This window comes from Desmodus rotundus, chromosome 2 (genome assembly GCF_022682495.2).
Source record: "Desmodus rotundus isolate HL8 chromosome 2, HLdesRot8A.1, whole genome shotgun sequence".
Taxonomy (NCBI): domain Eukaryota; kingdom Metazoa; phylum Chordata; class Mammalia; order Chiroptera; family Phyllostomidae; genus Desmodus; species Desmodus rotundus.
In genome coordinates, this window is record NC_071388.1 from 116,340,475 (window position 1) to 116,364,223 (window position 23,749).

General features: G+C 52.3%; 1 protein-coding gene across 1 annotated transcript in view; it reads right to left on the reverse strand.

Annotated features, from left to right (window-relative positions):
* The window catches only part of GLI2 (GLI family zinc finger 2), a 257,455-nt gene that overhangs the window by 192,001 nt on the left and 41,705 nt on the right, over window positions 1-23,749 (reverse strand). The gene's annotated exons all lie outside the window — the stretch shown is intronic.

Consider the following 23,749-nt stretch of genomic DNA (forward strand, 5'->3'; position numbering starts at 1 on the left):
GCTTTGGGGGGCAGGGTTGTGAAGTGGCTCATCGTGTAAAGGGGTCATTCTGCTGCTGTGCAGAGAGCAGAACTGGAGGGCAGGGGCACGACTGCGGGGACCCAGGGAGATGTGATAGCGGCCTGGGTCAGAGGCCACTGTGGACTGTGCACAGACTCTGCAGGCAGAGCCCACAGAACTTGCCGGGGCTTTGGTGTGAGCCGTGACAGCCAGGAGAGTACTGGTGAAGGAGGAGCACCCGGGCATGCAGGCACAGGAGCACTCGTCTCCAGCGGGTGGTGGGTCACGGCAAGCATTTTACTAATATGCTTCATCACTTGCTAATTCAGTATTTATATCAAATATCACAGCATAGAAGTCTGGAAGTGTTTTTTTTTTTAAGAAGGGGGATGTCAAAGATGATTCCTAATTTTGACAGAGCAGCTGGATAAGTGAACTGTGGTGCCATTTGCTGAGATGGAACACAGAGGGTGGGAAGCAGGTCTGGGGCAGATATCAGGGCCATGTTAAGTTTGAGATGTCTATTAAGACCCACAGAAAGTGCTGGAATTGCAGGATGGAGGTCAGGGGAGAAGTGGAAGCTAGTGATGGGAATATGGTAGGCCCAGGGCATTCCAACATTTCCAGTTAAGGAAAAAAGAGGAGAAACCAGCCAAGAAGAGTGAGTAGGAATGGCCAGTGATGGGAGGGGAGAAATAAAAACCAACATACCAGAATTGTCTTAAAGAGGAGGAGCAATCGTCTCTGCCACAAGCAACTAGAAACAGATGAGGCCTGAGGACTGCAGGTTCAGTCACACACTGGTGACCAGGGCCCTGGTTGGGGTCAGGAAAAGACTGGGAAGAGTGAGAACAGAAGCTCTCTGTCAGGAAGATTTGCTATAGAAGAAGCGAAAACAATGGGTGACAACTGGAAGGAGTCAAGGAGGTCCATGGTGGTTGTTTCAACAGGGAAGCTGGGGGTTTGCATGCCTGCGGAGAGGCTGCATCTGATGGAGGGCGTGTAGGTGGCAGCAAGGCAGAACCAAAGGCAGCGGTCACTCCCATCCCAGGGGCGGTAATGCTGAATCGACATCAGTAGGACCCAGAACCTCATTTTACCAAATCTGCACAGTACTCAGGTATCTTTCTAAGTAAAAGCTGGAGGACAAAAGAACAACGGGTACGACACATGGAAGACAGATCCCCAGTCCTGCTGGCCAGCGGGAAATAGGACAGCTGGACAGCCAAAGTTCTGAACCTCCTGGTTCTGTCTGCACACACCAGCCTGTCCACTTTCCACAACTTTCAGAACTCCCTGTCCAGAAAACCCAAGGCAGATGGGGAACAGAGAACTCTCCATGAGGATTTTGGTGAGTTACGGGGTTTCCTTTGGTCTCGAGATTCAAGGATCACTACCTAATCCTCCCAGACTATTTGTGCAATCTGTTCTTTAAGACTCTGGCCATCGGAATGGCCTGCGCTTGCTACACCTCCTCTGCCCCCTTAGCCTCGCCACAGGAAGCATCACTCCCTGCTACGGGAGCTGCACCTTTGAGTCACCTACCTCCTCCCTGTTCTCCCCCCACATCTAATGAGCTGTAACTGCCATCACTTCACCCCCAAAGCACCTCACCAGTGCTGCCTCTCCCAACTAGATGCTCTGTACCCAGTGTTCTTCCATTATGCATTCCTGGTCCTGGGCACCTTCCCCATAACTTCTGGTTCCCCCACCCCCCTAGGTCATCCTCCACCCAAAAGCCAGGCACCTTCCTCAAAACTAAATCTCACTACATCTCTCCCCTGACCAAGGGCCTCGCTGAGCTCCCTTGCCCTTCAGATAAAGCCTTCCTGTATCTACCTGCAGCCTCCTCTCCCTACCTCCCCATCACACTCAGCTCTTTTATATGCCACCAGGCCTCTGCTCAAGCCATGCCACCAACCAGAGACTCTTCACCCTTTCCATGTACGATGGACTCCTATTCTTCTTTCAAGATGCCACCCAGGTCCTGGGCAGCGTGGCTCAGTTGTTTCGGTGTCGTCCTGCAAACCAAAACGTCACCTGTTCAATTCCCAGTCAGGGCACATGCCTGGGTTGCAGGCTCAGTCCCAGGTTGGGGCACATGCAAGAGGCAACTGATCAGTGTTTCTCTCATACATCGATGTTTCTCTCCCTCTCTTTCTCCCTCCCTTCTCATCTCTCTAAAAATAAATAAATAAAATCTTTTTTTTAAAAGATGCCATTCAGATGTCACTTCCTCCAGGAAGCCCTCCACTCCTCTCTGGTTATGGTCACTTCCACTTCTGGACCCCTGCAGCAACCAGACGCCCCTTTATTGTACTCAGGTCAGAAGCTACTCCCCACTCAGGCTGGCACAGCACAACAGCTCAGCAATGCCGGTCAAAGAGGGGTATGAGGGCACCTTTGAGGCAGGGGCATCACAGCCCTAGGAATGCACGTAGTTTCGTGAACAGCATGGATTTTCCTCCCAAGAGTTCACGAATTTAGAGCTATAAAACACACATTTAGAACTTTGAAACACACCTTGAATTTGGAAGTAAGGACAAAAATGAAAATAACAGGTGGAAAAACAAACCTTTACCAAGCATTTACCAGTTGCCATGCACTTTACAAATATGATTTCATTAAATCTCCACATTTTACATAAGAAGAAATCAATGCCCAGAGAGGTGGAGTAACTTGCCCATATATATCTTAGAAGTGGCTGTGCCAGGCCTTGAACCCAGGCTGTCTGGCCCCAAAGCCGTACTCTGGGGCACCACAGTGAGCTGTCCCTCGAGTGATGATCCTGCAGGGCGAAGGGATTTGCCCCAAAGTTCCCTGGCAGGCATTTGATGTAACTGACTGTTGAACCCTTCAGACATGGGGGACACTGTGCTAGGAGTCCAGGAAGCCCCGGAAGCAGGATTCGGCAGGGCTTCCATACAAATGCCAGACCCGAGGTGGTGAGTTTTGTGGACAAGGACCACCAGCAAGGGCTGGGCAAACACTGAGGCTCTGTCCAGGACTGCCTGCAAAAACCATGGCTCTGCAGGCAGGCACCTCTCCGCTGCAGCTGACCAGGATGGGGCTGGGGGGGGGGCGGTGTGCAACTGTACAGTTACTGACTCTTTATTCTCTGATTCTTTCTTCTAAAGATTTTATTTATTTGTTTTTTAGACAGGGGGAAAGGGAGGAAGAGGGAGAAGAAAATCAATGTGTGAAATGGAATACTATGCAGCAGAAAGGAGCTCCTACCCTTTGCGACAGCAGGGATGGAACTGGAGAGCATGATGCTAAGTGAAATAATAAGCCAGGCGGTGAAAGGCAAATACCATATGATCTCACCTATAAGTGGAAACTAATCAATAAAATAAACAAGCAAAATATAACCAGAGACATTGAAATAAAGAACAAACTGACAGTAACCAGAGGGGAGAGGGAAGAGGGATAATGGGGGAAAGAAGGGGAAGGGTCATCAAGGAACATGTATAAAGGACACATGGACAAAGCCAAAGGGGGGTAGGGTCGAGGGTAGGAGTCGGGATGGGTGGGGCGGGGGTGCATGGTAAGGGGAAAATGGAGGCAACTGTACTTGAATAACAATATAAAAAAGGAAAAACATCGATCTGTGAGAGGAACACTAATATGCTGCTTCTTGCACTCCCTCATGTGGGCACCTGCCACAACCCAGGCACTCACCCTGACCAGAAATCGAGACAGCGACCTTTCGGTTTGCGGTTCAGCACTCCACCACTGAGCCATGCCAGCCAGGGCTTCCTAATTCTTTATAGATAAATCAGTTTCATGCCTCATACTGCCCTAAGATGAGCTGGCTAGGCTACACCCCCCCCCCAAATGAATATGGTGTCCTTTCCCTGGGTTTGCATCCTCCCCCACCATCTTGCACAGCCTGGTCATAACCTTCTATGTACTCACCTATGTTCCACTGGGACCTCATTCAGGGCAGGGCTAGGCCTTGCACCCCTGGGTCCCCAGGCCCAGCTGAGCAGGTGCTCAGACTCAGACCCTGAGTCTGATGGGATGAGGAGGACACAGGAAACCAGACCTGCATCTGGAAGGCACAGGGCTCAATGGACTGGAAACCAGCAGAGTCAGGATAGCCATGCATTGGCACATGTGACCAAACCCAGGCTCCTGGGAGGTGTCCTCCCAAAGCAAATGGGGAAACTGAGGCTAACAACTCCAAACCCTAAGGATGCTCAAGAAGGGAGAGACTGTGTCAACTTCTATGAAGGGACATGAGGAGATTGGAAGGAATAGGGAGGAATAGGCTGTGGGTGTTCTTGTGGAACGGCTCCCTCACACCAGCATCCCCGCCCTGTTGTGCTGTCAGAGTGATGTCACCACCCTGACTCACACAGCGGAGGGACTGAGCTGCCTGAGCACCACTTTCCACCGAGGACGTAGAAGGGCCAGGTCTAGAGCCAGGCCCTCTGGCTGTAAAGCTGCCCGAAGCCTCAGGGCGAGGCCACCACAGGACCAGGTGAGCAAAGTGTGGGAAGGAGGAGTAAATTTATTCAGATTCCCACTACGTAGACTGCTTTCTGTGGCCCAGGAACAGACACGCACACAGAAGCACCGTGGGGTTCCAGGAAGGCCTGAGGGGGGCTGACCCAACCAGGGGGGCCCCTGCAGTGCCCAGCCTGTGCCACAGGCCTCACCTTCTGCAGGTGAGCCACTGCTCTCCCCTCCCCTCCCCTCCTGTTCCAGAAGAGGAAGGCAGTAGAGGGAGGCTGTGTAAATCATAGGAATTAATGGGATTAGCACAATTTCTGGGTAAACATCAGGTGGCCTGGGTCCTAGGCGGCTACTTTCACTCTCTGAGGATCCTCCAATCAAAGGCAGACGTCTCAGCCTTGTCAACAGCCTTACCTGGGCCTCGGAGGCCATCTGGGGACAGCAGGGGTACCAGGTTCAAGGCCCTCAGACCTCAGCTGGAGGGCCTGATGGTCCATGCTGGGTCATGTCTCACAAACCACACAAAAGGCCCCAGGACAAGAGGAGCTGGGAGTATAGCACTTAACAGGAGCCTCGGAAACTCACACTACTCCAGCTTATCCAGACAACTCTCAGGAGGGGATGCCATGGCACTTCTGGGGTTCTGCTAAGGGAAGGGGAAATGTGGACCTGAAGCCATGAGAAGCCCCTTCTCCATCAGGAGTCTGCACACAGGTCACCTGCCCGGGGGGCCTCAGCACCACCCAGGGGGACTGGCAGCACCAAGAACCTCTGAAGGCATTCCTCAGCCTTCCAGAGACCCTGACTCCGTGGGTCTGGGTACAGAATGGGGGACAAAACAGCCACATTTTAAAAAGTTCTATGGCTATTCCTGATGCACTGACAGGTTTAAGAAAAACTGCACTAAGTGTTCATAAGGTCACTTCCAGCTTCCAAATGATTTATAAATTCCAATTAAAGCAAGTCTATATAAACTAATAGAAAAAATGAATTCTTATCTGTTCTCTTGGAACTGGAAGTTGGTGTCTCCCTCAGCTATGAACGTGAGCATCAAGTCATAGTGCCTGTGAGCCTGCCACCAGCACAAGTCCACCACGTGCCCACACCTGCTCACCACGGCATTGCATTAAAGGTCATCATCAGAGCCGCTGTCCTGGCCAGTGGTGCCAGCACATGTGTGACTACAGCACAGGAGTGGTGCCTGTGACATTGGCTCACTGTAGTCAGTACAACTGGTTTCCTGTTTATGGTCAAGTAGGCACTTAACAGCATTACTCTGGGGAGGGGCCCACAGCACAGAAAAGGTTAAGAACTCTGATTCAAAAAAAAAAAAAAAAAAAAAGACTGACTTGAAGAATAAATTAATTATCAGAGCAGAATGAGCGAATCACTCTGACACCTGCAATCCCAGACCCCCTCCCGCCACCTGGCTTCTTTGAACTCCTCTAACGAGTGAGTCACAGGAATTAGAGCGTCTTCCCCAGGCTAAATCAATCTCCAAGAGAGAGATGAAACCTTGTCTCCCAGCAATCGCAGCCACATCGGGGCCATTGTGCTCTCGCCTCCTCTCTGATCTCAGCCGAGTGGTGTGCATGCCCAGGTCCCACCTGCACAGGCACGCACAGGCACACACAGCACACACAACATACAGCAACAAACACAACCACATACACAATCGCACCCGTGGGCACACATACACACTGTCAACATGCATACATGGCCACATGCCCCACATACATGTACTCACACAGTCACACAAGTGTTCACAGTTACACAAGAGATGTACACATTCACATGTGTGTACAAAGATCGTACTCACACACAGAGATAATAAACACCTGTCATGCCTTTATCACAAAATTATTTTTATGATGAAATGAGATAAAACACGTGAAAGTTCCTGGAGAAAAAGCACGTTGTCAGTGCAACACAAATTAAAGGTAACGATCAGTGATTTTCAACCTTTTTCATCCCCAGGCACACATAAACTAATTACCAAAATTCTGCAGCACACCAAAAATAGATTTTTACCCATGTGACAAAAAAATAGGTATAATTTTGATTCATTCACACTGGACAGCTATTGTCATATTTTTATTGGCAATCTAAGGGAAGAGAAGTCAGTGCCCCAACTCAATGGTCAGGAGTTGCACATTTAAAAAATTCTTGCAGCACACCAGTTGAAAATCGCTGGCAATGATAATTATAACCTCATTATAACTAAAAAGAGAGAAGGACTCTCTCTATTTCAATCTCTCTCCTGGCCCCAGGGTCCTAAGGACTTGCTCTATAACCTCCACGAATGGCCGGGTGACGATTACTTAATCTCTCATCACCTCAGTGCTGCCATCTGTGAACTGGACATTCTAAAGAGTGCTCCCGACCTCAAGGACAATCGTCCAACCCCACACAGTACAAAGGCCAGCATGTCAAAGCAAAGGAGGGTCTGAGTACGGTGTCAGAGACATAAGGGAGCCAGACGTGCCTCAGCTCAGCCCCGGCCCAGTCCAGATCAAAGCCGACACTCCTGTATCTTGCAGGAGAAAGGGAAATGGGTGAGGTGAGGGTTCTCCGGGACTGCCCTAAGCTGGGGACACTCTGCTGACCCTTCATGACAGCATCAAATAATCCTATTTTTAAATATATATACATTTTATTCTCCCAAGTGAGAGACAGGCTTGTAATTGGACCAGCGCAATCCATGCCAGCTGGGTGTCTTTGCCAAGTAACTTCCCCTCTCTGAGCCTCCATTTCTTCTGCAATATGGAGCATCTGCCCAGCCTCCCAGGGTGGTGGACAAGACAGTCAACCTCCCCAGCACAGTCGTTAGCATATATTAAGCCCCACAAGCATCGGGTCTCCAGTGGGGTTTGACTTAGGTTAGCCAGGCAGGAGAGAAGGAGCCTTTCCCTAAGACAAGGCCACTTTCCCGTAGGACCAAGGGGGAAAGCAGGGGTGTTTATGGGTCCATAGGACCTCAGGCCTAGGATGCACCAGCTTCCAACTTCTCTGTCCACCAGCCTTGTCTCTGTAGGTGAAACCAAAGCCTATGTGAAATGGTTCCACCAGGCCCAGCGGCACACCAGATCCAAGGAAACCCAGACACCAGCGCCAACAAGGGGCTCCAGGCAGGGCCCATGGAAATGTGACTGACCTCCCCCCTAGAGAAGGGTGGAGGGAAGGGCCCTGTCCCAGACTTGTCTCCTGGCTCCTCCCTCTTCCAATGACCCAACACTAAGAAGGGGAACCACACAGCGCCTGCCTGGGCTAGCCTCTCTTGCTCCATGCTGGCCAGGGGTTCCCACAGCCCTCTGGGGAAAGGGAAAACTCATGAGGGGAACCAGAGCCTGCAGAAGACCTTTGGGACCCCAGTCACATACAGGGAAAAAGGCCAGCCCATGGGGTCCCAGCTCCCTTCACCACAGGGGCAGTGACGGGGCATACACTCCCTTCCGAGGTGATCTGGAACCTCAGGCACAGCTAGCGTGTGAGGCACTGGCACAGGGCAGCTGCTCCTTACCAGACTCAAAGCCCTGTCTCTATACATGGGCTTGGTGCACAGCCTGCTGCCCAGTGGGATGTAAGGACAATGACGGAAGACAATTCCAGAAAATACAGTTCTTCCGAAGTCCCCCATGGTATACTGTGTGGGACCCTCTATCCTGTGTGCCTCAGAAGGAGGCGCCATTGAAAGGCTCCATTGTTCCTTGGCCCCCCCTCCCCTGCCAGGGGTGTCCCCTGCACCAGAATACAGAAAGAAAAGATCAGAACTTGTAAGCACCTGTGGTCCCCACACGAGGCCAGCTCCTCTCATGGTATCACACTGCCTGCCATGGCTACCACTGAAGGGCCAATGTCATGGTCCTCACTTCACAGTAAAGCAGGCCCAGAGATGGTAGGTGACCCATTCGGAGTCACAGAGCTAACATGCAGCAAAGCAGCGCTGCTGGAGTCCGAAGCCCACACATTTTATACCTTTTCCATCCCCACCAAATTCTTTAGTATGTCAATTCCTGCCACATGAATATTATAAGGGTGTCAAAAGATACAGTTCTCAGAGTTCACGGAGGGCTCGGGCAGTATATGCTAAATATCAGATAAGTAGCAGAGACTTTATGCCCACGGAGCTCAACAAGGGAAGGCAAGTGACTGCGGTGGTCGAAGGGATTTCTAGATGACCATCCGATCTGCCCTGGAACTTGGCCTGCAGAGATGAAAGGGAAGAGTACCCCACAGGCAGAGATGGTATGGCACATTATGCAGGGGGTAAAAGAAAGGAGGATGCTCCCACAGGGAGAAAGGAACAGGAGATAAACCAGGTGCAAGGGGAGCTGTGAGGGAGGGCAGGCTGGGGGAGACCGAGGTTTAGGAAGAGGTTTAGGAAGCATGTACCTCCTTGCCTCCTGGTCTTGCACATGCTTCTGCTGCACAACCTAGCTAGCCCGGCTTCCGCAGTCCAAGCTGCTTCCAGGAGTGTTGGACTAGAAGCCTTGGAGTAAGAGCAAAGCCCTCACCCTCCCGCTGTGGTGAGGGGCAGACACCATGCAAAAATGATTCTCCTAGCTGGTGCACCTTATCACTCCCTGAACGTGTTTTTCCCAAGTACAAAATCTCCTTCATTTGCCCAGCCCTGGGCTTGCTGGTGTTCGGGAAAACAGATTATTAACCCTAATTCACTGATTTGCTGGGCCAGAACAGCAACCAGCACTGCCCGATGGGAAATACAGGCCCTCCTTCGGCAGCCAGCCTCTGATAAGAGGAGATGGGTATCAGGAGGGCTAGGAGTGGGCAGGAAGCTTTTTTTTTTTTTTTTCCTGGAAGGCTGTGATAAGAGCTACTTGGTGCTTGATACTTCCATTCACTTGCACTGGAGTTTATTTTCTGGAAATACCAGGCCATCTCCATCCCACCTGTCTTTGCATCTGCATGCTCTCCTGCCCGGAACACTGTTTCATCTCTGCTCTACCCAAGGAAGCCATGCTTTAAAACCTGGCAGGCCTGCCCTAATGCTCTCCCACCCAGAGTCCTACTGGAGCTCCTCGTGCTGCTTCTGAAATGTTACTACACCAGCAGCACACATCAGCAGCTCGCAAGGTCAGAGGGAGTATGGTGAGTGCAGACTCTGAAGAAAGAAAAGGTCCATGTTCAAATCCCAGCTCCACCTAGAGCTGCAGACAAAAACCAACTTCTCAGACCAAAGTCACAGTTTCCTCAACTGTACAACGGGGATGACAACACCACCTCCTTCGTGGTGAGAATTAAAAGCATGAGCCTGGCACACCTGAGTGCCCAGCTCAAAAATTTCCACTTTACCATCACTGCAGCCTGAGCATGTCCACCGCCTGCCCATTGAGGCACCAAGACCTGTCCCGGGCAGTGTTGGGGGCCAATCCATCAACAGGAGGCCTGTCCCAAATTAGATGAGGCAGCCCGTCACAGCCCCTTCCTCTCCACCCTCCTCCCACCCCTCCTCCACCCACCCAAATGCCTCTGCCTCTGCAGTCTAATGTGGAAAGTCTCAGGGTAGCACCTTTTTGGAATGTGCCATCCTGGTCAATTGCAAACACCGACTGTCCATCCCCTTCCTCCATGGAGAGCTCTAGAGCTGCTGAAGCCCAGAGGGCTGGGGTTTCCCCAGGCCAGCCCCCCACCAACATACTGCCAGCAGAAGTCCGCTCCCCCTCAGCTCCTACTGGAAGAGGCCGCTGTCCCTGAGGTGAACAAGGGGCCCGCTGTGCGGCTGCCCAGCCAGACCCAGATATTTTAACAGCTGCATTGTGTGTTTCTGAGGCACGATTCCTGAGCTGGGAGGAAAAACAAGCTTCGCCTCTGCCCTGAGGAGGGAAAACAGACCGCCCTGGGCCGGCAGCGGGAAGGCCTCCACAGGGGCCCAGGGCTGGGCAGGGCATGACTGGGAACAGGCCTGGCACACAGGAACCACGGCATCAAGGCCCCTGCAAGGGCCCCTTAATCCAGGACTGGGCAGGGGGAAGAGAAGCACTGATAAGAGGCCCGGTGAGTGGAGAAAATCCTGGAAGGAGGCTCTCAGGAGGAAAAAGGGGACCAAAAAGTTGGGGAGGGACCCACAGAACAAGGTCCCAATCCCCACCATGGCACCGAGGCTCCACCTTAGGAGCTGCCTCACCTCTCCTCCAGGCTCACTCCCCCCATTCTAAGCTGAGCCCAGTTCCCTGCCCAAGCATGCGGTTTAACGCGTCTCCAACCCTGGGCACACTGTGCCCTCCTCCTGCGACAAAGCTTCCCCCAAGCCCCCCCTGATGACACCACCGGGCCAGGTTAGGGGTCAGTCCTGTCTCATTGTCCTGGGGTCAAGCTCCCACGTCACTCTACTTTAAGTACCTTTCTGTGTCTGTTCCCTTTTATGCCTGCCCCAGACACAGGCTCAGTCCACATTTGATGACTGACTCTGCACAAATGCTCTGTGGCACTTAAGCTCTCAAGAAGCCTCTCCCTCCTAGCCTCCCCTCAGACCTCCATCCCCACAAAGTCAGGGGGGCCCTGTGAGCCATCAGCACTCTGCGGGTGGGGAGTGTGAGGGCCACATGAAGTATGAGCACTGGCTCTCTTCGTTGGGGGGCAGCGGCTGCTGTAATCAGCTAGTAGTACCTGGTGGGGTGGCAGTTGCCACACAGCCATGAAGAAGGGCTTCAGGCAAAATTGCTACGGACCTAGAAATGCAGCCCTTCCCTTAAAGTGTAAATTCCTTGATAGCAAAGACTGTTCTGCATGGTGCTTAGCACTCAGGTCTATAAATTCCTGAGCACCTACTGTGCTGTAGGCACATGCCATTTTCAAGATGGATTTTAAAAGTACTTATTGCTTAAAAGGTGCTTTTTGAGCCACTGTACCCTCAAAAGAACCATTTTCTCCTAGTGGCAATATAGGCTGGGGAGTGGCACTGGGGGTCAGAGGCAGGGTGCAGGTGGCTTTCCCACAGCCTTCCAGTCATCACCCAAACCACAGCCTCTAGAGGATCATGGGGACCCAAGCCTTTGCCCAGGTAGGAGGAGGGAGGGTGGCAGACCCAGACTAAATGTCACCTCTTCAAACATCTTGGCACAAGTGACCCAAGTCACAGAGGCCCTCCTGAGGAGGGGGCTGTGCAGTCCTGAACCCCACCTGGGCAGTGGAGACAGCTCTGGGCTGGCTTCAGGGAGAAGAGGCTCCCCCTTCTCCACAGCTGACCCTCAGAACAGGGGGTGGGTTCTGGGGCTCACTGAGCCACCCAGGAGGGAGGGAACCTCAGTTTGAGTTCTCTGCTTTAGCCCTGGCGAGACCCTTGGGATTATGAGGCTGCCTTGCAAGGAGCTACCCAAGGGCCCAAACCGCATCTTCCTAACCCTTCAGTCTTCTCCCACCAATCCTGGAGTCTGGCACCGAAATCAGGCCTCCAGAGGTCATCTCGTCCAGCCCCCTGGCCAGGCAGCTCAGACACAGAGCAGTCCCTTGCCTATGGTGCAAAGGGGCTGTCCCCAAGCTCCTTACCAATTTATGCCTCAGCTGACCACCTCGCTCCCCAAGCCCCATATACCCTGAACTCACTGTGCAACTCTGAGTAAGTGTCCCCTCCTCTCTGGGCAAGTGCCCCCCACTCTCTGGCTCAGTGCCCCATCTATGAGATGGGCAGGCTGGACCCCCAGGGCTGCATGTCATTCCACAATTAGTAGAAACAGGAAATCTGGCATGTGGGGAGCACAGACAGGGCTCAAGCCACCTGCACCCATGCACCAGCAACTGCATACTGAGCACCAACAACCTCCGTGGCCTGAGGTCACCCTCTCCATGGGTGGTGCTGGGCCTGGGGTATGGGTAGGGCAGGGGTGGGGATGGCTGGCTACAGATTTAGGGCAGCTGCTCTGCCCCTCAAGGCTCTGGGGAGAACCAGGCTGGTGGGTGGCCTGGCATCCTGGTTGGGTTTAGCAGCACCTGCCCTAACTTGCCCAGCCATGGCCCTCCCCACACCTTCCAGGAGATGCCCACACCCAGCCCTTCTGTCTGTGCCGCTGCCAGGCTCCTTTCCCCAGACTCTGCCAGCAACCAACGGCCAGCACCGCCCTGGCGAATGAAGCCAACAGGAGCGTCTAGCCTTTAGCTGTGCGTGAAGTGGGAGGAAGGCACCTCAGACCTGCCTGAGAAGCTGTCCCTGGGTGAGCCTCAACCCTGTGCAGCCCCAGCCTGTCCCAGGCCTCACTCTTCCTCCTGCATGCCCAGGGGCCCATGTGCCCTCACACACCCCTTTGGCAGTTCTGCATCCCAGCCTGAACCAGGTGTCTGGGCCCCCAAGCCAGGTGACCTAACACCCACACCAGCCCTGTGTGGGTCAGCTGCAGCCTGACTACCTGCCCACTCAGGGAGGCCAGGGAAGTTTTAAGGGCTCCATGGCTTGATACAGTCAGGTGGCACACATTCTTGAGGGCCAACTATCTGCCATGCCTGGGGCTGCCACCTTGACTGCAAATGTGAATTAAACACAGTACTACTGCCCCAGAGCTCTGAGCCCAGGAGGAGGCGTGGGGACAGACAACAAGGGAAACACACAGTAATGATCCAGAATAAGCTTCCTAATAGAGAAGCTCAGGGGGCCGTAGAGGGCCGTGGCTAGTCTGAAGCAGGTCAGGGGAGGCTTCTTGGAGGAAGGGATGAATAGCGTTTTCAAAGGGACCACTGCAGACGGAGAGCATTGTCTGGGTTGTGAGCGGGAGGGAGGGCGGTGGGAGGCCCTGTGGCTCTGAGTCCTGGAGGTCAGTGTCCAGCCGACCGTGAGCACTCCCCCTTGGTGCTCCCCAGTGCCTGTGGGGAAATGTCCAAACTCCACATCTGAGCACAGGCAGCCCCAAGGCCTGGGCTCTCCCTGCCTCCTGGGCCTCACTGCCACCAACTCAGACCTCACCCTCTTCATGGGGGCATATCCAGAAGTCTACCACCCTCAGACACACTGAATGCAGACGTCTGCACTCATGTTCTTTGCCCAGAAACACCCATCACCCACTCCTTATACCCATTAACTCCGCCTTATACCCATAAGGCTGATATGGGTATAAGGCGGCCAATATAATATCACCTGGCCCGGGAATGTGTGCCAGCCCACCACCCCAGGCTGGCCCAGTGCTCCAGCAGGTCAGCCTCAGCATCCGCAGCACCCATCTGTGCCGTGGGTGGTACAGCTCTCTGAGTTTAACTCCCAACCAGACACACCCACCAGGCACACAGTCAGTGTCTCATAAATGTGCTCTCAGTGACGGCCATCAGAGAGACCCTGGTGCCAGGCCCAGCTGTCTCCTAGGCAGCCCCCACACAGTGCCCACTGGTGGCTGCCACACAGTCGACAATTGATAACGGTTATGTAACTGACCCCCAATAGAGGCAGCCTAACTGGTGGCTCATACTTTAGAAGGTGCCGGACAGAACTCACTGGCTACAAAAAAAAAAAACCCAAAATCAAAAAACCACTCACTACCTGAAATTCTACCATTACAGAGTCACTTCTTTGAAACTTTTTCAATTTTCAAGAACAGCCTATTAAAATGCAAACTGCCCTAGAATACGGACAGGCCTTAAGTGGTTATCATATAAAAAGTTCCTTTCCCTAATTAGAGGAAGGAGGAGGGCGGGGAGTAAGGGGACAAACTGTGGGAGAAACTGTGCCAAAAAGCCTGCACCGTTTTGCTGACGGCTGTGCTTGGCCCGAACTGCAGGTCCGCACCCTCCTGATAAAAGGAACACGGCTCTCTCCTTTTCCTGCACTCCAGCGTTTCTTGGCATGACACCATATGCAAAATTAAGTGGCTTTGTAGTGTGTGCTGCTGGTTCTCCTTCCCTCCTTTCGATGAAGCTCTCCAAGGCACATTCAATCAAGGCCTTTTGTTCCCTGGGCCTCTGGAACGCTTCCGGAGAGGAAATGAGAGTGCTCTTTAGAGCCCAAGTCCACACACAGCCCCACAGATCAGTCTCCCTGCCAGCTCCACCACAGGCCAGATTTGTGAGTCGAAGTGCTATGGGTGAGCTCGGCTTCCGGGCTGCCTGACCAGGACTGTCCCTGGAAAGATGCTCACGGATGTTCTCAGCTCATATGAGAGGCCAGGGTGATACATGGGACTTCCTCGAATGAAAGGAGTCCTCTGAACTGGGAAGAAGCCACAGAGGGGATAACAGGTTTAGGATCCCATTAGTCACCAGGCTGTCCCCCACAGTCATTATCCACTTATGCGGGGCATATCCACCCAGGGCACATCTGATGGTTGCAAGACTGCTTCCCAACTTCAGGCCTGTCCGTGCAAAGACGCCCTTCTCCAGATCCTGGATCCAATGCCTCCTGCCACAGTGGCACCATGGCCAGTCCATCCCTCCAACCAATCACCCACTGACGGGGACACAGTCCACCCAGGGATCCTGCCAGGCAGGGAGCCTCATGGCGGTCCCAGAGACCCAGAAGTCAATCTCCCATCCTACTTAAGCATTGGTTCTCAACTTAGGGCACATCTGCCCCACAGGAGACACATGGCGATGTCTAGAAACTTTTTTATTGTTTCCAAATTGTGCTACAGGCCGCTAGTGGGTAAAGGCTAGGGATGCTGCTAGATATCCCCCACAACAGAATTATTCAGCCAAAATGTCTATGATGTCAGAGTTGGGAAGCCCTGAACTACAGTATTTTAGACACTTCATCATCTAACTTCTGCTTCAATACTGCCCAGAGGTGGGGAGCTCACTACCTTCAGCTATAAGGAGGGGCAGTGTGATGAAACACTAGATCTAAAGCCATAATTGGTCTCTTGCTGGACACTGTAGGCAAGCGACCCAGCTTCCACACACCTCAGAATCTCTCCATGGAAAAGGGAGCTAGGAATGTGAGCCCAGGGTGGTTACAAATGAGTTCACTAATACAGCAACTTACGCACAAAAGGCACTTAAAACCAAGGAGACTGTCTGGTTTTAGAATACCCTAGAGCAGAACTGCAGCTACCCCAATGACTGCTGAAAGCCCACCACCACCTGTAAAACACCTGCTAAGTTGCCCCTCTCTCTAACTCTGTCACAGGTAAGAAGCAACAGGAGATGTTCACTGTGGAGTTAGCTACACTTGTAACACCTGGCAGCAACCTCCATGTTAACAGGAAGGAAGTCATGTTTAATGTATCGGTATTACAGCAACACAATGAAACAGTATTGCATTTCAGGTCACCATTATAAAGACATAAACAAAGAGAAATGTTTAAGATCATATGGTGAGAATGAAACAATGTGAATGTATACTGTGACTGCAATAAGGTGAGTGAACCTATGCGCAAGGGGGAGATAATATAAGGGGAGAAAATCCTGTGTTTGAATGATGGGACTTAGGGTAATGCTGGGATTTGGCAATGTTCTTTAATGTAAAGGTAATACAGTTTTTTCTATTAAATTGTTATTATTAATGACTGTAGAAAAATAACAGGAGCAGGTGGAGACTTCCGGCCAAGATGGAGGTGTAGATAGACATACTGTGCCTCCTGACACAACCAAAAGTAGGACAACAACAAATTTAAAAACAAAAAACAACCAGAAATGCCAGAAAATTGAACTGTATGGAAGTCCAATAACCAAAGAGTTAAAGAAGAAACATTCATCCAGACCAGTAGGAGAGGCAGAGATGGGCAGCTAGGATGGAGAAGACTCCAGGCAGGGCAGTGACTGGAGGATGAAGGCAGGTGAGGTGGCAGCTGGCAGGCCAGGCGAAGCGCTGGCTGGTCCCACATTTGCATGTGGATAAACCAGGAGGAACAACTGGGGAGCAAGACAGACTGCGCAACCCAGGGATCCAGTGCAGGGAAATAAAGGCTCAAAACCTCTGACTGAAAAAACCTGTGGGGGTTGTGGTGGCGGGAGAAACTCCCAGTCTCACAGGAGAGTTCATTGGAAAGACCCACGGGGTCTTAGAGCATACACAAACCCACCTACCCAGGAATCAGTACCAGAAGGGCCCAACTTGCTTGTGAGTAGCAGAGGACGTAACTGAAAGCCAGACGAGAGCAGAGCAAGTGGCATTGTTTCCTCTCGGACCCCTCCCCCACATATAGCACCACAAGGCAGTAAGGTGGGTTGCCCAGCCCTGGTGAATACCTAAGGCTCTGCCCCTTACTAAATAACAGGCACACCAAGGCCAAAAATTGGCCCAAATAAAAGACAGATCAAAGCTCCAGAAAAATACAACTAAGTGATGAAGAGATAGCCAACCTATCAGATGCACAGTTCAAAACACTGGTAATCAGGATGATCACAGAAATTATTGAGTATGGTCACAAAATAAAGGAAAAAGTGAAGGCTATGAAAAGTGAAATAAAGGTAAATATACAGGGAACCAAGGAAACAGGGTCTCAAATTAACGGTTTGGAGCAGAAGGAAGAAATAAACATTCAACCAGAACAGAATGAAGAAACAAGAATTGAAAAAAATCAGGAGAGGCTTAGGAACCTCCAGGACAACTTTAAACATTCCAACATCTGAATCAGAGGGGTGCCAGAAGGAGAAGAGGAAGAATAAGAAATTGCAAAATTATTTGAAAAATATAATGAAGGAGAACTTCCCTAATCTAGCACAGGAAATAGACTTCCAGGATGTCCAGGAAGCTCAGAGAGTCCCAAAGAAGTTGGACCCAAGAAGGAACACACCAAGGCACATCATAATTACATTACCCAAGATTAAAGATAAGGAGAGAATCTTAAAAGCAGCAAGAGAAAAGGACACAGTTACCTACAAAGGAGTTCCCATAAGACTGTCAGCTGATTTCTCAAAAGAAACCTTACAGGCAAGAAGAGGCTGGAAAGAAGTATTCTAAGTCATGAAAGGTAAGGACCTACATCCAACATTACTATATCCAGCAAAGCTATCATTTAGAATGGAAGGGCAGATAAAGTGCTTCCCAGATAAGGTCAAGTTAAAGGAGTTCATCACCAAACCCTTATTATATAAAGTGTTAAAGGGACTTATCTAAGAAAAAGAAGATAAAAAATATGAACACTAAAGTGACAACAAACTCACAAATATCAACAGCCAAACAAACAAACAAACAAAAAAATACAAAAATGAACTAAGCAAACAAGTAGAACAGGAACAGAATCACAGAAATGGAGATCACATGGAGCATTATCAGCGAGGAGGGGGGAAAATGGGGGAAAAGGTACAGGGAACACTAAGTGTAAATGGTACATACAAAATTGACAGGGGGAGGGTAAGAATAGTGTAGGAAATGTAGAAGCCAAAGAACTTATATGTATGACCCATGGACATGAACGAAGGTGGGGAGGGGAAAGCAGGTCAGAGGGTGATACAGGGCAGAGGGGAATAAAGGGGGGGGGGGGAAATGGGACAATTGTAATAGCATAATCAATAAAATATATTTTTAAAAAATAAAGAAAAATAACAGGAGTAACTACAAGTCTAGCCTTGCTTCTGACCATGAAGCAAACGAGCATAGGAGAAATCTCAGAAGGTTACCTGGCCCTTGGCCAGGGTGTTCTGCGGGGAACACCCCGGATCTCAGAATGGGCTCTGACCCCAGCAGGGCAAAGGAGGAAGGTCTGCCCACCTGACTCTGCTGTGCACAGAGTAGACACTCCCCTTAGCATGCACGAGAGCAAGCTCCACAGCCTATAATTCCACTGCATTGCCACCACCTCCCTCTTTTCAGAGGAGAAACCAGGATTAAGAGACGTGAGGCTGTGGAGAGCAGCCCTGAGTCAGCACTTTCCACAGCTCCCACTCGGTCTAGCAGCCACCAGGGGCCTGACTCCCATCCTGAGTGAGGGACCTCCCCTTCACAGGCCAGGAAACTGGGCTGAAGGAACCCCTCCTGATGAGGCTGCAGCCCAGGGGTCTTGCCCCAGACAGTCCCATATCTTGGAAGCACCAAATTGAATTTATCAAAAATATTTTCAACAATTCTCAGCATCTCACTCTCCCCAAAACAAACACACAGCCAGTCCCTCTACACCTCCCCTTCCTGCCAAGGGCCCCCTCCAGTCATCCCCACAGAAAATGTTAAAAAGTTGAGAATTGTGCTAAATGCTTTATTTTCCCTTTTGCTCATCCAGGACACCAGAGTCAGCCCCGCTGAACCATCCCTGCCTAGGATCCAGGCCCCATGAGGGCTGGAGTGCAGCAAGCAGGTTAGGAAGGGTCTGTGCAAACCACACCCCCAGGTGGCGGAGGACCCCCTGTGCCCCCGCCCACCTTCCCCTCCTTGTTTCCCGGAGGGAGAATGGCCACAGAGTGTCAGACGTGGAAGGGCCTGAAAAGGAAGCAGAAGATTCCGAAAAGGCATGAGTGGAGATGATTTGGGGGAAGAAAAGGCAGAAGCTGGCGTTAAGAATAAAACAGCTGTTTTCTTCCTCAAAGGGAACTGGACATGCCTTATCACCTCCCTCACACCCAGTGAGGGGACCCTAAGGAGGATGAGTTCAAGGAATGTGTTTGCACTCCTCACAGGATGACACAGTCACTCAGGGTGAAAGCAGAGCCCCCGTGGCCAAGCGCCCGTCCACCTACAGCCACCAGGCACCTTCCTGCAAGGCAGGTGCTCAGAGAGATCCAGCCACGTGCCAAGGTGGCCCCACTCTCAAACCCAGGCCTCAAACTCACCCTAGCATGAGTGTCCCTTCCAGGAGGCCACCACCTTTCCTTAACTCCTGATGTCTTACCTCCCCCTCCCCAGTGTCTGAAATGCCACCACTAAGAGGCTGTCCAGGGTCTGCCCTTCCAGTCCCACAAGGCTTTGTTAAAGTGGTAAGATCTCTGACATAACACCGGGCTTCACCGGGAGAAGGGACAGAGCTCTGTGAGCCTGTCTGCCGTGAACCGCTTGGAGAATCACGTCCTTCTCTGGGCCTTGGTTTGCACATCTCTAACACATACACGCATGTCAGACTAGACAACCTCCGGGCCCTCTTGAGCCCAGGTCTACATGCTGGAGCCGAGGACCCACTGAAGAGGAGCAGTGGGCAGGGCCGGAGTGGGGAGAGGGAGCCAGTGCTGACAGCAGCCCAAGGAAACTGTGAGCTGAGAGATAAGCCTCCCGTGGTGCAAGACCACTGACCCCACAGCCTTGGGTCACGGGGCACCAGGAAAGAACCAGGAGGGAGCCAAGGCCTGGCTGCTGGCTCTGGTCCTGGCACATTTCTGGGTCTATGGGCCAGGCCCTGGGGACAGAAAAAGGACCCTTGGAAACTGCCACCACAGAGCCTGCCCTCAGCACTCCCAGCAAGGCCACAGGCAGCAGCTAAGAAAGGAGAGGGGGTGCTGAGAAGTGCAGGTGGCAGGGACAGCTGGGGAGCAGGGGAGCAGAGTGGCAGGGCCCCACCAGGAACAGGGCTACATGGAGGGAGAGCATGTGCCATGCCAAGCCAGGAGCCTGAGTTGATTCTGAAGGAAATGGGGAGCCACTGAAGGCCTTTGAGCACAGGGGTGAAATGATCACCGTGCATTTACGCAGTGAGGCTTTGCATGATGACACCAATGCTCCTTGGCACTTTGCAAACCAATGGCATATTCTAGATGGTTCTTACGTCCCCCACAAGCCCCTACTTTACCTCTACTGGGTCAAGCCCCTGACCTTGGAGTTTCTGAACCCTGCAGGAGCTGTGTGGGTGGGCTGAAGGGCAAGTCACTGTCCTTGTAACACCTGGGCCATCTATACTTGGAGTGCTGAAGGCTTACTTCCCCATCACAATGGGGACCATCAGAGAGAGTTTTGGATGCCCAGACCAACAGAACAGCGTCCTCCTACAGGGAGGGGACCTTTTGGCTGGGGTCAGGCAGATGAGGCCCCCAGGCCCAGCATGGCCATGTACCAGCTAAGGGATCTTGGCAGAAGGTTTAACCTCTCTAAGCTGCAGGTTCCTGTCTGGAGTTGACAGTGATACCATCTACTCCATAGGCCCCTGGGCCTGCCCAGCCACCATCCCCTCAGATCCCACCCAACCTGCCCACCGGGAAGTCCCTACTCCTTCTATTGAGGTGGGGTGAATGGCAGCCCCCTTCAGCCCACCCCTCAAAGACCTCCGCAGGGTCTGCCTTCAGCGTCTTCCGTCTGGCTGCCTCTTTCCTCCCTCCCCTATCTCTTACTCTCTTACTATTATTCCTTTCTTTCTCTCTCTTTCTTTTCACCTCCCTCCCTTCCTTCCTTCTTTCACATCTGGCAATGGGACAGACAGTCAGGGCCCTGCGTGTTGTAGAGACAGACATCTCTGCTTATCAGAAAGAACTGAAGACCGTATGTGACTGGCATAGCTTCCAGCCTTCTAACCGGAGCCCAGCAATTACCTTGGTCTCAACATGTCTGCTTCATCTGAATCCAAGGATGACTGTGTGTGAGTATGCCCGTGTGAACACATGTTGTGTACACACACAACTTCAGTGATAACTACTAAGTGAGACCTGAGGGACAGATGCCTTTCTGACAACTGAGAACCCAAAGGTATTTACTTACTATGAAGAAAAAGATGTTTGGCTGAATCCACATTCTTTCGCCATGCAGTGATGTCTACTGGGCTGAGAAACGACATGTGTGTTGTTTTCTTCCCCCATTTTCCTAAACACAAACACACCCATGACACAAACACACACACTCAAACACACTCACACACATAAATACACCCTCTGACCCCAGACAGCTCAAACCTGAACTCTGCCAGGTTTGGAAAGGAGAGCAGAGCACGAGGGGCGGGCAGCCCAGCGTGGGGAGGCAGGGCTGCTCAGTGGTTAGAAGCAAGGGTTCGGAGGCACTCGCCTGAGAGTCCACCCCAGGCCCGCCCCTCATTTGCTGTGTGCATTGGCAAGCCAGTTAACTTCCCCGTGCATCAGTTTCTCCTGTGTAAAGGGTGAGTTACATACTGGACATGCTATGCCAGAGAAAGCCCTCAATAAATGTCAGCCATGAGTTGTAATGAACCTTAAGAATCTAAATCCTCTTTCCGGGCAGGGAGAGTGACAGACACATTGGGCCTGACCCTGCAGGCAATGGCTCCTGATCCCCCAGGCCTTGCTCCAGGCTGGTCCATTCCAACTCCTTCTCCAAGTCAGATGTTCAGACTTCGTGGCACTTTCTCCCAAGCACCAGCATCCTTGTCTTTAACCTCAATGTCTGCAGTTTTCAATGCTGCCCACAGGGCCTGTAAAGCCAGAAACTGGCTGCAGAACTCCTGGCCGCACTGCTCAGCCCTGGCTGGGGTCCCACTCACACCCCTGGGCAAAACCCATGGCCAGTAGGATTTCACAGGTCATGGTTTGTCTTAGGAGGCAAGTGAACCAGCTGGCCTTTCCAGGTGGGACATTACAAAAATTGGTCACCTTCCTGAACCACAGTCCCCCAATTTGTAAATGGAAGCATAATTGTGCTGATTTCACAGGGTAGCAGTATGTCCGTCTGTCTGTCTATAAACACTTCACACGGCCAGTGCACACAGTGCTCAGCACGGCACTGGCACAGATGGAGCACTGTAGTCAGCACCCCAGCTTGTATTCTACACAGGGGAGGGTGCATGTGTAAAGGAGGGAAATTTAAGGTCTTCCCAGTGACTTGTGTTGCCCTAAGGGCCGGCTCCTGGGATAGCCACTTCTGCAGTCTCTTTAACCCAGATTCTCTACCCTCTACCTCCCCGGCAGCATCCACCTTCTCAGGCAATGCCAGTGGCCCAAACCTGGTGCTGGACCTGGGCCACACCCTTCCACTGGTTCGCCCCACTATTCACCTTGCATAACCAGGAGCTATGTTCCATAGAACCTCTGGTGGTTCCCACCTGACCTGGTAGCTTCCCTGTCACAGCTCCCAAGAGCAGGGCAAGCAGGCCAGAAGCTCTGGGTTTGTGCACCCAGGGGTGCCAGGTTCACCAGCATCTCACCTGGAAGCCCCCCGCAAAAGGCCCACCTGGCCATGCTACCAGCTTGTCATATACCCACTAAACATGGGTAGACATGTCCTGAGGTGACTTCACCCCCTGGTCTCACTGCACTAGTCACATGTACAGTCTGAGTCCCCACCTGCTTGCTCCCAGATCCTCCAGAACCTGGGCAGAGCGCCTGGCCCAGGCCATTCACTGTCACCACCCTCCTGAGACAGTCCAGGGACCAGGGCTCGGCCTAGCCCCTAGGTCAGCTGCCCGATAACCCACTTTGCTCCCCTAATTATCTTCTCCAGTTGCTTGGGCGACACATGAGCCGTGAAGATTGAGTCAACACCAACAAGAGGGCAGCCTGAGTCCCAAGAGTGGTGGTGCTGACACAGGATGACTATGAGTTCGAGAGACTGAGGAGCAGCGGAAGCCTGAGGGCACCTCCCAACCCAGAGGAGGCCAGGATGGGGAACCCTTGCCAGCCCAGGCCGGCTGGGAGGACCAAGCCCGTCAGAGGGATCTTTTCATTCAGCTGGGGAAGTCCTGCTCTGGAAGAGCGGAAAGAGAGCCCATCATTTGGGCGGTGGTGACAGCTCTGTCTGCAGTGGGCACCTGGAGACCTTCCCTCCTCCGGGTCCTGCACCATTACAACCAAGCTGCCGCTCGCTGCTCACAGCCAAGCTGATGTTCAACGGCACCAGCACGCCTGCCAAGCCCACAGCTCCCCAGCAGCCTCTGCACCCTGAGAGTCTTCAACCTCTCCACACTGCGCTCACATGCCCCAATCTACACCCAGATGCACTTGCCACTGGTCCCCCAAACAGGGTGTCCACTTGAAGGAAAAGTCTGCCAAGACCCCAGGTTTTATCTCCTGCTGCTGCTGCTCTGCCCTGCTGTTCCACCCCAGGCTGTGCAGGGCGCAGGTCTGTGGGTCCACAGGGTAACGGCATGGTACAGCAGACCCCAGGGTGCCCCTGGCCCCTGACCCATCTTAGACCCACCCATGACAGGTGCTGGGCAGTCTGGGGGTCACCTGTGCGAGGCCTCCCCCTCCCTAACTTCATTCTAGCAGTCACTTACCCACACATACTCACTCCCTCACATACTCTTCACTCACACACTCCATATACAACTAACATTCACTCACACAAAGTCAAACTCCCACATCACTCACACTCACACAGACTCAGTCACATACTCATTCACACACACTGGCTCACGCTCACATATTGATACACACAGGAAGTCACACACTTATTCACACTCCCACATTCCCACTTACACACACATGCACACACATATGCACACGCCACTGACAGCACTGTTCCTAGTGCTGGACATCCCAGGCCCTCCCTGGCAGTGCTTCTGCTCAAGGCTAGGGAGCAGGTGGAGTGGGCACCTTC